Consider the following 16,600-nt stretch of genomic DNA (forward strand, 5'->3'; position numbering starts at 1 on the left):
AAAACACTAGTTGGAGTTACCATAATGTTGGAACTTGGCCAGGTTATATTTTCTTCCTAATTAGTCGACACCCAAAAGTACATATGATGAATTACGTACTAGATCTTAAACCGATCACGACATCACGTACACATATAATTTGATATACTGTTGTGTTGATAGGGTATGAATTCAAAGTTGAAGAGAAAGAAACAAAGGAGGAAAAAAGGGTCAACTTGGGCGGGTTAGGTTATGACCCTTTATTTGATTCATTTTGACCCAACTCATTTTGATCCAAACAAATTTTGGGCGGGTTGGGTCTTGACCCGAATGTTGCTTTGACCCGTTTTGACCTGCCCAAATTTGACCCAACCCGCCCAATTGTCACCCCTAGTTGCTAACTTGCTATATATACAAGCTGATAATAACCTTTGTATTTTCTTGTTAAATTTATCGCGTTAGGGGCTATTTCCTTATTATTTTATTTCTGTCTATTAAGACTTAAAGAGATATAAGGTTTTTGGTATTAGTAGCTCAAATTGGGGATCAAAGTACGTATTAGTTTGAAGTCAAAAGATAGAAAAAAAAATCGGATTTTATTCAAAAAGTTTGAACACGGTTGTATTAAGCTAACAACTTTACTAGAAACCATAACAACTTCATGTGGTTGCTCAAACTGCATTACATGACTTGACATATACGTGCAATGTACGTGCGGATTGACTGGTTAATAAGTAAATACATGAAGGAAGATAACCTTAAGCCTAACCTAATGAAGATAAAACAGAAAATTTGCCCATTGTGACCCTATTAATTATCATTACATTACAATCTAAGAAAAGCTTTGGTTGCTCTCTCTTATGTTAACAGACGGTAAGTAGGAATAACAAGCAAATTCTGAGCTCTTGGAGCTGCCAAACCAAACTTTTCAGTCATGCCCAAAGCAGCTGGTAACATACCATCAGGCAAATCCCAATTGAAGCAATGCACTAATTGGGCAACTATCAACTTCACAGTAATCAATCCCAAATTCATTCCTGGACGACTTCTTCTTCCATATCCAAATGGTAATAAATGAAAATTATGTCCACAAAGATCGATGTTCTTGCCGATAAACCTCTCAGGAACAAATTCCTCAACGTTGTCCTACCATATCTTAGTATCATGTCCTAATGCCCAACAATTTATCATAACTTGTGATCCTCTTGGTATGTAACATTCATTTATGACAAAGGCTTCCATTGATTCTCGAGGAACTAACAGAGGCGCCACAGGATGTAACCTGAAAGCTTCCTTAAGCACCATTTCTAAGTATTCCAGCTTAGGTAAATCTTTCTCCTCAACCATTCTCTTCGATCCTACTATAGATGTCAACTCGTCATGGAGTCGGTTCATTACTTTTGGATGCTTAACAAGTTCTGCAAATATCCATTCTATCCAAGTGTGTGAAGTATCAATGGCTCCAACGATCATGTCAAAAAGATAGCTTTCATGGTTGCACGGTCAATCGAGTAGGATTTCGAACCATCTTGATATGACAACATGACATTGACAAAATTCTTGCTACTCTTGTGAGTGTAATTCCTAGCATCTTGTTCATGCTCATTGATTATGGTATCAAATACTTCTTGAACAGCCTTCCCAGTTTCCTTCAACTGCTTATTTATGCCCTGAATATTCATTTTTTCACAAATCACATATCAGGAATAATGTGTATGACCAAAATATTACATATAAGTTCAATTAAACTGACCTCCACAAGGTGGATGACACTTTAGTAGAGCCACTTAAACTGATCTCCACAAGGTGGGTGACACGTTAGTAGAGCCACCAAATCCTCCTTGCACATCAAAAAGCAATAGCCATCTTGTTTATCTATTTTGAGTGTACTATGACAATGATTTCTGAAACAATTGCTTCTTTTAAAGGGAAACAATTACTATACGTTCGTATAGTACTTTGAAAGTACTTCATCAAATTCTTAAGTATTATTCAAAATTGAAAAAAAAAAAAAACTTTGAATAAAATAGATGTCAAACTGACCTCAAAAACGTTAATGACGGACGAATTTGGGAGTGGAGGGGTATGTAAGTAAATGTGGAATATCAAATTGTATACTACCTAGCTCGAATTGAAAGCAGAAAGATGATTAAGTTGATCATCAATTGATTTCGGGCTTGGTCTAGTGGAAGAGCGCAACCCGTTATGTGTGAGCTAAGTGCACGTTACGAGTTCGAATAGTAGCGCAGATTAAAAACCTAAAATTTAAGTGGAAAAAGAGACTACCCGACCCACTATCGATCAAGCATCAAATCTTGTACCACCAACCTCGGGAGTTTCTCGATTAAATAAATCAAATTGACTATTAATTGACAATAGAGGTCCAACTTGAGGCAAAATAAATATTCCGTTGTCTCGGACTAAGCCCAGCCCAAATGTGACTCTTAGTCTTATATGATACTTAATTACTTATTATTCGTTTTGGATCAAGACTGTACAATTTTCTCAAAAGATCTCATATCATTAAGAGTATTATTACTAGCTTATAGGAAAAATGACACTGTGTGTCCACTTAGCCAAACTAATCCCACATTTAACCACTGTTTGGGCTTAATCCCACTAGGTGTTCGGTCGGCCCAAATTAATGCTAAAAAATGGCCGGTCGGCCCAAAATAATGTCAAGGCTGGCCGACCCAACAGCCCAAGAGCTTTGAAAAAAAAAAGGCTTTTTGTGGCGACTTTTGGGCTGCTACAACATATATACATATGTTGGAATTATATATACACTTTATATACAAGAATTATACAGTTTATATACATATGCTGGAATTAATCATACATTTATTATACATAAATTATACGTTAATTATACATTTATTATACACATATTATGCAATAATGATATGATTTTTTTTTACATATACAATAGTGATACATATTATATACCACAATGATACGGTTTCTATAATACATTTTTTGTACGTATGGTACACTTTCTATACAAGAGTGATACAGTTTATATACACATGTTGGAATTATATATACACTTTCTATACAAAAATGATACCTATTATATAAAAAAAATTATACAATTTTCTATTCTATACAGGGCAATTGCACTGTGCTGATACACATTATATACACAAATGATACATATTATATACAAAAATGATACATACCTTAGTGATTCATATTTTATACAGTTTTTATACATTACAGATAGGTATTGATACATATTTTATACACAAATGACACATATTATATATAAAAATCGCCTCACACATTTTTGTATTTGGGTTTTTATTTCAAAATTGCTTTATTTAAGTTTTGGCTAATGGATAGGATTAGTTTAGTGGGTATAATTTGGGTTTAGAAAGACTTTAGCCACCGGGTGGAATTAGTTTCACCCGACCGGCCATATATGTCCTTTTCCCTAGCTTATATATCTCATCCGCTACTAATTTGTTTGCACATCCCAACACTTACAAAAATGCTTGTCTACATTCTTTTTTGTTTCACTACAAAATTGTCACGACCCGACTAGGGGCCATGACGGGTATCCGGAGCTGACCACCGAGCACTAATCATTCTACTACTCATCATACTCATCCTGCGTTCATTCATTATTCTCATGCTTCTAATCATAGGGAAAACCATTTCCACTTTCAAACATATTTACCTTTATATACATAAGCCCTTCGGCTATCAAAATAATATATATACAATAAGGAAATCGTGAGACCATCCTACCCACACATACGTATCTACGAGCCTCTACTAGAGTGCTAGACATAAGGGCGGGACAGGACCCCATTGTTGACACCCAATTTTGGCCCTCCTTTTTTGTTTATTACACTATTTTTTTGAGTTTGGAATATTTTCGCTAATTATTACACTATTTTTTTGAGATATATTTCTCTAAAATTAAGAGCATTTTTATTGTTTCTTAAAAATTACCAAACATCATATTTTATAATTAAAAGTTACTAAACATCATACTTTATAATTAAAATGACTCAAAACTCATGTTGATATTCCTATATCAATATTGGCGTTGACGTTTTTCCTTTAATCCTATTTGTTACTATATTAATCATCTCTTACTCTATTTTAAAACTAAATACGTATATTAAATTACTTGTATTGTAATTTAGATACTACTTGTATTGTAATTTATTGTCACGACCCAACCCCGTAGGCCGCGACTAGTGTCCGTGCTGGACACCCAAACGTACCCAATAACCCAAACCAACATATTATCAAAATATATTAATATAAAGGTTAGTTGGCGCTACTAAATATCACAGATGAACAGATTTTGCACGTAGAGGCCGATAAGGCCATCACCGATCATAACAACCCAAAACATATACAGAACCCACACAAGTATGTCTACAGACCTCTACAGAACATAACAGAATCATAAGATGGGACAGGGCCCCGTCGTACCCCTGAATAGCGTACATATATACAATAGCAGAAGATTGTACCAAAATATAGGCTCCGGATAAAGGAGCGCTCCAAAATAGCAGAATAAGATCCTAAGCGGACGGATCAGCAAACCTGTCGTCGGTACCTGCGCGGCATGAAAACGCAGCCCCCGAAGAAAGGGGGTCAGTACGAAATATGTACTGAATATGCAAAGCCTGAATTACAGAAACAAAATCATAACTGGTACAGAACGTACAGAAAGTAAATAGAAAACCCAAAGTATCAGATACATATTTTCAAAACATGCAGAGTGTGTACAGAAACATATGTCACATCAAATCCGGCCCCTGCCAAGGGACTCGGCAGACAGAACGTGGCCACCCTCCCGACGCTGGTGCCACAACACAGAAGAAACAGAACAGGGGCATAACCCTGTAACATAATATGTCATATCAGATGGCCATAGCAAATCATATCAGAACAAGCGTACATGGCACAGCATACTCCACAAACCCATGTACGCGTATACCTGCCCCCTCACATCGAGGCACGGCGAACAATGCAAATGATCACGCTTGACAACATATCCTGGCCCGGGCTCAGTGGGGGAAACATTGAGGCATCCACGAACGGAGTAGTGAGAAACTAAATGCACTAAAAATACCATATATATATTTCCAGAGACTCAATGAGGCATATCGAATGTCAAATCAAATCAATGAAATCGGACGGAAACATAGTAAGTAAATTTAGATGTCATAACGGGTTACGGAGGCATAATCTATCCGAGATCGTTTTCAAGATTCAAAACAATTTATAAGACTTAATGAAATATTTAAAATAGTTTTTATTTAGTAGATAAAGGAGTAGTTAGAGTATCTCTAACGAAAACGCTCGAAGACAAGTCATAGACACATAAAGGGTAAAATTGGAAATAGTGGGCCCACCTCGGGACAAACGAAGCGGTGGGCTCAAATTACGTATTTTAAGCTTATAAAGTCACCTACGGAGGTTCTAGGGACATTCCAAAATTTTCTAGACAATTTGCGGAAGTTTGCACAATTCTTTCAATAAAGCATACTTATAGGGTTCAATTCAATTGAATGAAAAAGGGGTATTTTCAAATGCAGATTCCGATGAGCAGAATACTTTCCGAGGCTCAAATCCGATCCTAGTACACCTAGGACATGCCAAAAGAAGAATCGGGATAGCCTTACATACCTTATATGCTCTTTACGCCTTTCCAAATTCAATTCCCGTTTCGCCCAAAATCTGCAATTGGTCACATTTACCAATTCTCAATTTCCAATCTTTAAGTATTCAATCTTTATTCATAATTGCCTACAGAAATTTGGGCAGCATCTCCCCTATACATATAGCATCCCCGAGAATTTAACTCGGCCAAAACAATCAACAACAACCCAACAACAACATCAACAACAACAACAATCACTATAAACACAATATAACTTAACTAGCTATCTTTCCAACATAATGTCATAACCTTCATTTCAACTTCAATTTCCAAACTAATCTCAATGGTTTCACATTCATCATTAATCTAGATCATCACAATATAATTTGGAAATATTTCATATCATTTCTACGAAATATTCACAAGATATACAAAATATACAAACTTTCCACCAAAACATAATTCACCCAAAACTTCAAATCTTCAACCTACATATTCATAACATATTTCCATCTTCCAATTTCATCAACCATAATTATAATTCACATCTTAACAACTTCATTTCCATAATATCACAAAATCATTCTAAAGTGACATAATCTTCTACATTCCAACTTCAACCAAAATTCATTCAACTTTCATTCCCAATATAATTTTCACCATAACCACAACTAGAATACAACATAAAATTCAACTCATATATGTATACAACATATATACACTCATGGCTACATATATATATACATACCCACTTTGCAAACTTCCTTATTTCCATAATTTCTACTCATTTCCACATACCACAACATAAACAAACCTTCATAACATAAGAAAAAGGAATTGATTCTTACCTTTTTCTACAACTCCTTCACTTGAACAAGTTGTCAACTTGAAGAAATAAGTGCTCCTTCTTCCAAAACAATTACACCAAGTTGTAAAGGACCCTTAAATTAGTAGGAATACCACAAGAAAATAATTTTTGGAGGAAGATTTGGAGGGGTGAATTTTCTATGGCCAAACCCGAAATGGCCCTTTTTGTTGCTCTTGTTTTGTTTGTTCTTTCTCCTTCTAAGTTTCTTGAATCATCTAAGGGATAATGATCCCTTTATAATTAATTTGCCACATGGAAATTAATTAATTTGGTGGGCTTGGACCAGGTATGGCCGGCCACCCTCTCACCTTGGGCCTAAATTTTTCTTTTCATTTTTTTGGGCCAACTCGGTTGGTCCCGAGTTGGGCCTAGCCCACTGACCTTTCGACCTTAAAACGTTCATATCTCCTTGTACCGACGTCACCTGGGAACCCACGACCTATGGTTGGAAAGATAATTCAATTATCTACAACTTCTACTTCTTGGTATTTTTCCAAATTCCAAACATATAATACCGTTTTTGCCCCCCAAAGTCAGGTCACCCGAAAACGTTTTCTTAAAAATATTCGTTTGGAGGACTTCCACTTTGATTTGGCCCAAGGGTCCTTCTTGAGTTGTGTTTAACTTCACATATGTGATTCATATAATTTGTCACATGTCCCAAAAAAAATAAAAAAAAATCTTGACGTGTGGGCCCCACCTCAGCTTACAAATAATCTGACGTTCAAAAATACGGGATGTAACATCCTCCCCCCCTTTAGAACATTCGTTCTCGAATGTTAAATTAATCTTATAGGGTCTTGTAAGCATTTTGGGGAAAATATATCACAAAGTAGAGGCTAGATCTGTCAATACACTTATATTTCGAAAAAGACATTAGTATACCTGTATCCGCGTTTGGTAGCGCCTCCGGGTCCTGTCGACTAGTCAAGGCATAGATGCGGTTCGAAGGACCGCTTGAACTGGGAGCCCCGCCACTACCTCTGCCGCGGCCTGCTGATGTCGACGTACCCTGCCCCGCAGGGCGCATGGCTATCGAAGGAGACGATGACCCAGCGACTGATCCGGTAGGCTGCGCTGCACCTCCCAAATTACCCTTATACGGACACTCTCTCACAGTATGGCCCTGACGGCCACAAAAATAACAAGCACCTGTAGCACGGTAGCACTCTCCAGGGTGGTATCTCCCACAATAAGAACACTGAGGCCTGGGTGGCCTCGTCTGACCGGAACTCCTGTCTACCCGCGAACCTGAAACCCCGGAGCTCTGGCCTGCTCCTAAATACCCTGGGCTATCAAATCTCCTGCCTGAGAACTGCGGAGGTGTGCTCTGTGCCGGCTGGGAAGAATGCCTGCTAGACTGCTGCTGCTGCTGAGGCTGCCCACTCCGAAATTCCTCAAAATACCCAGATGATCTGGCCCTCTTGGGCTGTCTCCGATCCTGACTCCTATCGGGCTGATGACCCCTGTGCCGGTCCTCCATGCCCTGAGCGTGCGCCTGAATCCGGGCAATATCCATATCGGGCTGAGCGGCCAATACCAAGCAACTGTCGACAAAATAACGGTCCAGCCCCATAATATACCTGTGCATCCTGTCAGCCATAGTAGCTACCACAGCAGGTGCATATCGGGCCAATGAGTCGAACTCCATACTGTACTCTCGAACACTGCAGCCCCTCTGTCTCAGCAATAAGAATCTGTCAGCCCTGGCCCGCCGTAACTCCGGAGGCAGAAAATGGCTAAGAAAAGCCTCAGAAAACTCATCCCAGACTGCTGGGGGAGCACCAACGCCTCTGGCTAACTCCCAAGACTCGTACCAATTTGCTGCTACATCATACAACCGGTACGAAGCCAACTCGACTGACTCTGTCGCAGATGCCTTAATCAAATGTAATGTGCGCCGCATCTTCCTGATAAACTCCTCAGGATCCTCCTCGGGCTTTGTCCCGAAGAACTCTGGAGGATTACAGGTCAGGAACTCACGAGCTCTCGAACTGTCACGTCTGTCTGCACGACCATCCCCAAGTCCGTGCCTATGAACCTGCCCTGCTACCAGTCTGGTCAACAACTGGACCGCATCTCTCATAGCCCGATCCTCAGCCCCTGGCTGTGGAGCTGGAGGCTCAGGTACTGGAACCTCTGGAGCTACTGGTGGAGCTGCCCCAGACTCCTCTGATGATGAAGACGTAGCAGAGTCTGCTGGCCGGGACGCAATATCACGCATCATCTGAGCAAGGGTCCGAGTACCCTTCTGAGCCCGGCTGGTCTCTCCTACCACGCCCTTTTTCTTCTGGGCAGCCGTCGCCTTTTTCGGAGGCATCACTGAAAGAAAAACAACAACGGATCAGGACAGAATCATCCTAATAGCACAGCTCTATCGCACGATCTAAGATTTCAAAAAAAGAAACACCCTAAATGTCCTGTAGCTTCCTGTTTATAGGTGTGGTGCACAACACACCGATAAACAAGACTCTACTAGACACGGTCTGTAGACGTTCCGAGGACGAACCGCTCTGATACCACTTTTGTCACGACCCAACCCCGTAGGCCGCGACTAGTGTCCGTGCTGGACACCCAAACGTACCCAATAACCCAAACCAACATATTATCAAAATATATTAATATAAAGGTTAGTTGGCGCTACTAAATATCACAGATGAACAGATTTTGCACGTAGAGGCCGATAAGGCCATCACCGATCATAACAACCCAAAACATATACAGAACCCACACAAGTATGTCTACAGACCTCTACAGAACATAACAGAATCATAAGATGGGACAGGGCCCCGTCGTACCCCTGAATAGCGTACATATATACAATAGCAGAAGATTGTACCAAAATATAGGCTCCGGATAAAGGAGCGCTCCAAAATAGCAGAATAAGATCCTAAGCGGACGGATCAGCAAACCTGTCGTCGGTACCTGCGCGGCATGAAAACGCAGCCCCCGAAGAAAGGGGGTCAGTACGAAATATGTACTGAATATGCAAAGCCTGAATTACAGAAACAAAATCATAACTGGTACAGAACGTACAGAAAGTAAATAGAAAACCCAAAGTATCAGATACATATTTTCAAAACATGCAGAGTGTGTACAGAAACATATGTCACATCAAATCCGGCCCCTGCCAAGGGACTCGGCAGACAGAACGTGGCCACCCTCCCGACGCTGGTGCCACAACACAGAAGAAACAGAACAGGGGCATAACCCTGTAACATAATATGTCATATCAGATGGCCATAGCAAATCATATCAGAACAAGCGTACATGGCACAGCATACTCCACAAACCCATGTACGCGTATACCTGCCCCCTCACATCGAGGCACGGCGAACAATGCAAATGATCACGCTTGACAACATATCCTGGCCCGGGCTCAGTGGGGGAAACATTGAGGCATCCACGAACGGAGTAGTGAGAAACTAAATGCACTAAAAATACCATATATATATTTCCAGAGACTCAATGAGGCATATCGAATGTCAAATCAAATCAATGAAATCGGACGGAAACATAGTAAGTAAATTTAGATGTCATAACGGGTTACGGAGGCATAATCTATCCGAGATCGTTTTCAAGATTCAAAACAATTTATAAGACTTAATGAAATATTTAAAATAGTTTTTATTTAGTAGATAAAGGAGTAGTTAGAGTATCTCTAACGAAAACGCTCGAAGACAAGTCATAGACACATAAAGGGTAAAATTGGAAATAGTGGGCCCACCTCGGGACAAACGAAGCGGTGGGCTCAAATTACGTATTTTAAGCTTATAAAGTCACCTACGGAGGTTCTAGGGACATTCCAAAATTTTCTAGACAATTTGCGGAAGTTTGCACAATTCTTTCAATAAAGCATACTTATAGGGTTCAATTCAATTGAATGAAAAAGGGGTATTTTCAAATGCAGATTCCGATGAGCAGAATACTTTCCGAGGCTCAAATCCGATCCTAGTACACCTAGGACATGCCAAAAGAAGAATCGGGATAGCCTTACATACCTTATATGCTCTTTACGCCTTTCCAAATTCAATTCCCGTTTCGCCCAAAATCTGCAATTGGTCACATTTACCAATTCTCAATTTCCAATCTTTAAGTATTCAATCTTTATTCATAATTGCCTACAGAAATTTGGGCAGCATCTCCCCTATACATATAGCATCCCCGAGAATTTAACTCGGCCAAAACAATCAACAACAACCCAACAACAACATCAACAACAACAACAATCACTATAAACACAATATAACTTAACTAGCTATCTTTCCAACATAATGTCATAACCTTCATTTCAACTTCAATTTCCAAACTAATCTCAATGGTTTCACATTCATCATTAATCTAGATCATCACAATATAATTTGGAAATATTTCATATCATTTCTACGAAATATTCACAAGATATACAAAATATACAAACTTTCCACCAAAACATAATTCACCCAAAACTTCAAATCTTCAACCTACATATTCATAACATATTTCCATCTTCCAATTTCATCAACCATAATTATAATTCACATCTTAACAACTTCATTTCCATAATATCACAAAATCATTCTAAAGTGACATAATCTTCTACATTCCAACTTCAACCAAAATTCATTCAACTTTCATTCCCAATATAATTTTCACCATAACCACAACTAGAATACAACATAAAATTCAACTCATATATGTATACAACATATATACACTCATGGCTACATATATATATACATACCCACTTTGCAAACTTCCTTATTTCCATAATTTCTACTCATTTCCACATACCACAACATAAACAAACCTTCATAACATAAGAAAAAGGAATTGATTCTTACCTTTTTCTACAACTCCTTCACTTGAACAAGTTGTCAACTTGAAGAAATAAGTGCTCCTTCTTCCAAAACAATTACACCAAGTTGTAAAGGACCCTTAAATTAGTAGGAATACCACAAGAAAATAATTTTTGGAGGAAGATTTGGAGGGGTGAATTTTCTATGGCCAAACCCGAAATGGCCCTTTTTGTTGCTCTTGTTTTGTTTGTTCTTTCTCCTTCTAAGTTTCTTGAATCATCTAAGGGATAATGATCCCTTTATAATTAATTTGCCACATGGAAATTAATTAATTTGGTGGGCTTGGACCAGGTATGGCCGGCCACCCTCTCACCTTGGGCCTAAATTTTTCTTTTCATTTTTTTGGGCCAACTCGGTTGGTCCCGAGTTGGGCCTAGCCCACTGACCTTTCGACCTTAAAACGTTCATATCTCCTTGTACCGACGTCACCTGGGAACCCACGACCTATGGTTGGAAAGATAATTCAATTATCTACAACTTCTACTTCTTGGTATTTTTCCAAATTCCAAACATATAATACCGTTTTTGCCCCCCAAAGTCAGGTCACCCGAAAACGTTTTCTTAAAAATATTCGTTTGGAGGACTTCCACTTTGATTTGGCCCAAGGGTCCTTCTTGAGTTGTGTTTAACTTCACATATGTGATTCATATAATTTGTCACATGTCCCAAAAAAAAATAAAAAAAAAATCTTGACGTGTGGGCCCCACCTCAGCTTACAAATAATCTGACGTTCAAAAATACGGGATGTAACATTTATATGTGTACATATTTTGGGAATTTAATTAGGACAAAGAAGCATTTTCGAAATTAGTTTATGTGAAAAAGAATTATGAAAATTGGATACAATTTGTATCAATTCTCTTCACCAAATTCAGCCCATTTCGTGGCCCAATTCACACTCCAACCCAGCCCAAATCTCCTTGACCCGGTCCAAACCCACCTAAAACTAAAGACACCGCCTAAATCCCCAAACTAAGTCTTCAACCCCATTTTCATCCAAACTAAACGTGAACTCCCCATTCTTCTTCACCCCTTGTTCAATCAAAAACCCCAACTAGCCCCGTCACGTCACCTCACCTCGCCGCCACACTTTACCCATCAGACCATCGGTTAAAGCCGATTTCGGCGTCACTGACGCCGCCTCCCATCAACCCCTGTCCCTTTCTCCCATTTTCTTCAAGTGACAGAGCGTCGAACAGCTCGTCCAAGTTGAATCAGCCCCCAAATCAAGAAGCACGCAAGGATCTTTGGGTTTATAGGCCTATCTTCCAACAATCCATAGGGTAAAGGGTCGTTTCAGTCCGTTGGAGCCTAAAACCATGAAGAATCCACTAAATTTGGAGTCCCAACAAATTTGCAGCAGACTCGACGACGACACTAGCCTCAGTTCGCTGTCCCGGAGAAGGTCAGTCACCTCCCTCATCTTTTGTTTCATTTCAGTTTTTTTTAGAATTAAATATAGTCGCTCGATTGTTTTAGTCGCTGGTTTCAATTTGCTTAGATAAGACTGTTTTGTTGATCTGTTTACCTTAAGTATATATGTAAAATGGTTAAATAGGACTAAGAAATCCTTAGAGGAATCATCAATTAGCCTGTAGAATATGTGGATAAATATGTAGCTCATCCGAATTTCATTTTAGATGCTTTTGAGGGGATTAGTTTTACATCATATGTATGGAAAAAGAATTTGCTTATATGTTTTTTCTATAGAACTTAGAAATGTAGTCGCTGTCTATTTGTGTTAGTTCGTTCTGTGTTCCGTAGATTTTGGACCTGTTCTCGTTTAAAAAAGAGTAGACGAAATGGTTGCGTAAACTAATAGCACTTAAGAGTAACAACTACGTAACCTATTGACTATGTGAAAATTGCATCGCAACTAAATTTCTATTTGGTGTGCTCATCACAATCTATGCGTTTACCCTTCCATTCTGAAAAGCAACATGTAAAAGGCTAATACAAACTAAGGGCGTTTAGGAAGGAAACCACTGACTTATATAAATTTGCATTAGTTGAAACTTCTAGTTGTTGAAGTAACTTTATCGCTTTTGTATATCTTCTTTCTTCAAATACTCTTAAGGACTGTTATGCCGTGACTTTGTGTAGAAGCCAATATGTGAATATATTGTGATATCATATAAGTGAAAAGAGAGGTTATCACTTGATTAAAGGAAAAAGTTACTATTTTGATTAGAGAAAAAGTTACTATGTTGATTTTTTTTTTTAAAAAAAGACGTTGCTATTCTAATTATGTTACTAGTTTTGACAAAAAAGGAGTTACTGTTTCGATTAAAAAAAAAAGGCAGAAGAAAGGGGTAAAAATAGCTAACAACACCTATGAGAGTATTGTTTCGACATATCGAATGAGGAATAATTTTATCATTAAGGGACTGTTCTGTTTTTCGCTAAATGGTATTTTGATAATTACCATCACCTTTACATTAGTATGGACTCCTTTATTGTAGAACTTGTATGCTGATTCGCGGAAGTTCAACGCTGCTAACTTATGGAGTATGTTGAATCAGTAAGTAAGTATTGAATTTCCAGATAAGTTATGTGATTATGTCTGGTCCCCCGATCAGCTATCCTAGCTGCACACTCGAAAATGTCAAGTTATAGGATGCCTTACTCTAAAAATGTTCAGGAATTGGTTTTGACGTAAACTCCTCTTTTGGCTTTGCGACTTGAAGTTCTTTTTGTTAAGGTTTCTGAAAAAAATATTTTTTAAGACATGAACCTGCTACCTTCCTGGAATCTGGTTGGTTTGATTTTAGAGTTTAAGGTCATTGGAAAAACTGAATAGGATTATAGAACAGTGGTTTGTTCCATCGTTTTGAAGTTCATTGTATGCTAAATATATATTCCTAGCTTGTGGTTCGAATGATTGATTACGAAAAAAAAAATCTAGCTAGTAAATGAGTTCTATAAGAGTGTCTGCTTGTCTTATTCATCCATTCATGAAGTTAAAATATGTCTGAATCTAATGACTTTTTCTTATTTCTCTGGTATGTCCTTTCTAAAAAAAAAAAATAGCAAAGTGTAGACGGATAAATTATTATGTGCTACCTGAGTTTGTCTTCTCTTTATGCCTGGATAACAAGGTTTCTTAGGCATTCCAATGACACTGAAAATCTGAATAGAATTAAAGAGGGCGACAGTTTGTTTCAACATGATTTTTGCATAGTTTTCCTATTGGTATTATAGGGTTTGTGTTGAATTTTTGAAGTAAGTCATTTGCGTCTTTTGAATCTTGTTATTCTGAACGAGCTGTACTTACTCAAAGGGGGGTCTCATCTTTTTGTGAACTCGAAAGAACTAAGGCTGGGGCATATGTAAAAACTCAGTAGCTAATTTGCTTCTCTTGGGTGTTCGTGAGTTGGTTACTGAAGTTTCTGTAAACTTGAATGCATGCTTGATAATCCGTGATTCTACCTCTCTTGTGTGGTTAAATTCTTGCTTAAAAGCCGTCTTTTATTTCAAAAGCAATATGTGTTCGTTTAACTAAGAAAATAAATTGTTTAGGTGTATCTTTTCTCGAATACGGTCGTCTTGTTCCAATTTTTTTTTAAGAATCTTTAATATCCATGTTGCACATCTAGAACAAGCTTAGACTTGAAAACAAGCCTTTGGTCTCTCCTTTGATATTGTTTCCTGCTTAAATCATGACTTGTGGAATCTTGTTTACCTAAGTATGAAAGTTAAGTTTGTGTTGAGAATCAGGAGGTAATGGCTGCCACTCTGTTTGAATACCTTTGTAAAACAACTACATGCTAAACATAATTTCCAGGCTAAAGTTCTAGTTTGTTATTTTGTGCATTCCTGTGGGTTTTATGGTGTAGAAATGAAAGCTATAAAACTGAAATTTTGCATTAACAGTAGACTATTACATATTCTAGTCGAATCACAATAGTTAATTTATTTCATGGGTTGGAATTGTTAATATATCTCTTTTTCCTGCATATAAGAAGTTTCATTTGAACTTGATCCGCTTCTAGACTAATATGACAAAGGTCCTGGGTATTAAGTGACATAGTGATTTGATGCTTTGGTCTTTTAAGCCTTTTGCAAGTTTGTGGATATGTACTGCAGGTCCTTTCTTTTAGCAGCAATTTGCAAGAAATTTTAAACTTGATTGAGCCTTTTGAGGCTTGCTGATTAAGAAGTTATAACAAGAAGGCTTTGAAATAAGTTGATAATTTGTTAGTTATGACCTCTCTTGTTTGTACTTCGAACTAAATGTTGTATTATTTAAACTAAGTAAAGGACCTACCATTAAGGTGAGATAATCTGTGTTGCTTCCCTTTTTCAAAAAGGTCGAGTTAGAGTAATATTGGTTCGACTGTATATTTTCATGTATATAGCCTTGTGAATATAAAGTATTCCTCCTAGAAGTGATGTATATATTTGAAGTTTGAGCTAATCTAGAGATAGGTTCTTGGGAAGACCATTTAAACAAGTTAATAGATCCATTTTCCTGTTCACTTTATTTCTTCTCTATTGAGAATAGTTACTAATCTTTTTCTTCCTTCGATTCTTTTACATGAACACATGGGAGTGCATTTGGAGTTGTGCCATAACTCCAACCTCTGCCCAGAATTGGAGTAAACAGTAGCAGCCGTCCCGATTTCTCTCGTGTCTTAAGTGTCGACGCCTTCTTTCCTCTCTTCAAAAATATTATGTCTTTGTATTGATGTGTTGTTTACATATTTTACTAACATTTTGTGAGTTTTGTATTTGCAGTACTTATTTCTTGTTTTGGGCGTGAACTCTCAAGAATGGTTAAGAGGAATAGTTTGCTTAATCTCTTCCCGCCATTAGACTTAACTTAATCAATTGTGTTTACGTGTGCTAGATATGTTAATTTTCTAAACAATTGCCAGGTTTTTTTTTTAACTTATTTGCTATAGGAGTAAACACTGTTGTATCTCATTCACAAAGTTACTATTTTGGATCCCATTTGTTCAAGCTACAAACGTTCTTTTACTAAGATATGAAAACTGAATCCTTTGCAAATTAGTTGTCAAATTAACGTTTCCTTTTCCACATAGTAAAAGGATAGCTAAAAAAAAAAAAAAAAAAAGTTTGCAAGAAACACCAGAGATGTTGATTTTTCACTAAGATCAAATGCCTAAGAAGGCCCAAATGGTATTACATCTTTTTCTTAGAAGTCGTCTATTTTTGATAAGCTTAACATGAGCAGGCCTGAATTCTGCAAGTTTAATACAAGAAAATCATATTAGGACCCAAGTATAGTGGTCTAAGTATTTTCAAGAACTACAAGGTATATACTCT

The 16,600-nt window shown here is 37.8% G+C and overlaps 3 long non-coding RNA genes and 1 pseudogene across 3 annotated transcripts; 1 reads left to right on the forward strand and 3 right to left on the reverse strand.

Annotated features, from left to right (window-relative positions):
* Positions 1–698: 698 nt before the first annotated feature.
* LOC132612925 (cytochrome P450 CYP736A12-like) overlaps positions 699–16,600 on the reverse strand; it is a 39,982-nt pseudogene continuing 24,080 nt past the window's right edge.
* Positions 4,236–7,618, reverse strand: LOC132612583 (uncharacterized). The gene is made up of 3 exons (XR_009571867.1): positions 7,359–7,618; positions 5,632–5,682; positions 4,236–4,555 (listed from the first exon to the last, which is right to left on the reverse strand). It is a non-coding gene; the product is annotated as an uncharacterized LOC132612583 (long non-coding RNA).
* Positions 9,079–11,475, reverse strand: LOC132612584 (uncharacterized). The gene is made up of 2 exons (XR_009571868.1): positions 10,475–11,475; positions 9,079–9,398 (listed from the first exon to the last, which is right to left on the reverse strand). It is a non-coding gene; the product is annotated as an uncharacterized LOC132612584 (long non-coding RNA).
* On the forward strand, positions 11,728–16,259 carry LOC132612582 (uncharacterized). The gene is made up of 2 exons (XR_009571866.1): positions 11,728–12,716; positions 13,774–16,259. It is a non-coding gene; the product is annotated as an uncharacterized LOC132612582 (long non-coding RNA).

Source organism: Lycium barbarum, chromosome 10 (assembly GCF_019175385.1).
Source record: "Lycium barbarum isolate Lr01 chromosome 10, ASM1917538v2, whole genome shotgun sequence".
NCBI lineage: Eukaryota > Viridiplantae > Streptophyta > Magnoliopsida > Solanales > Solanaceae > Lycium > Lycium barbarum.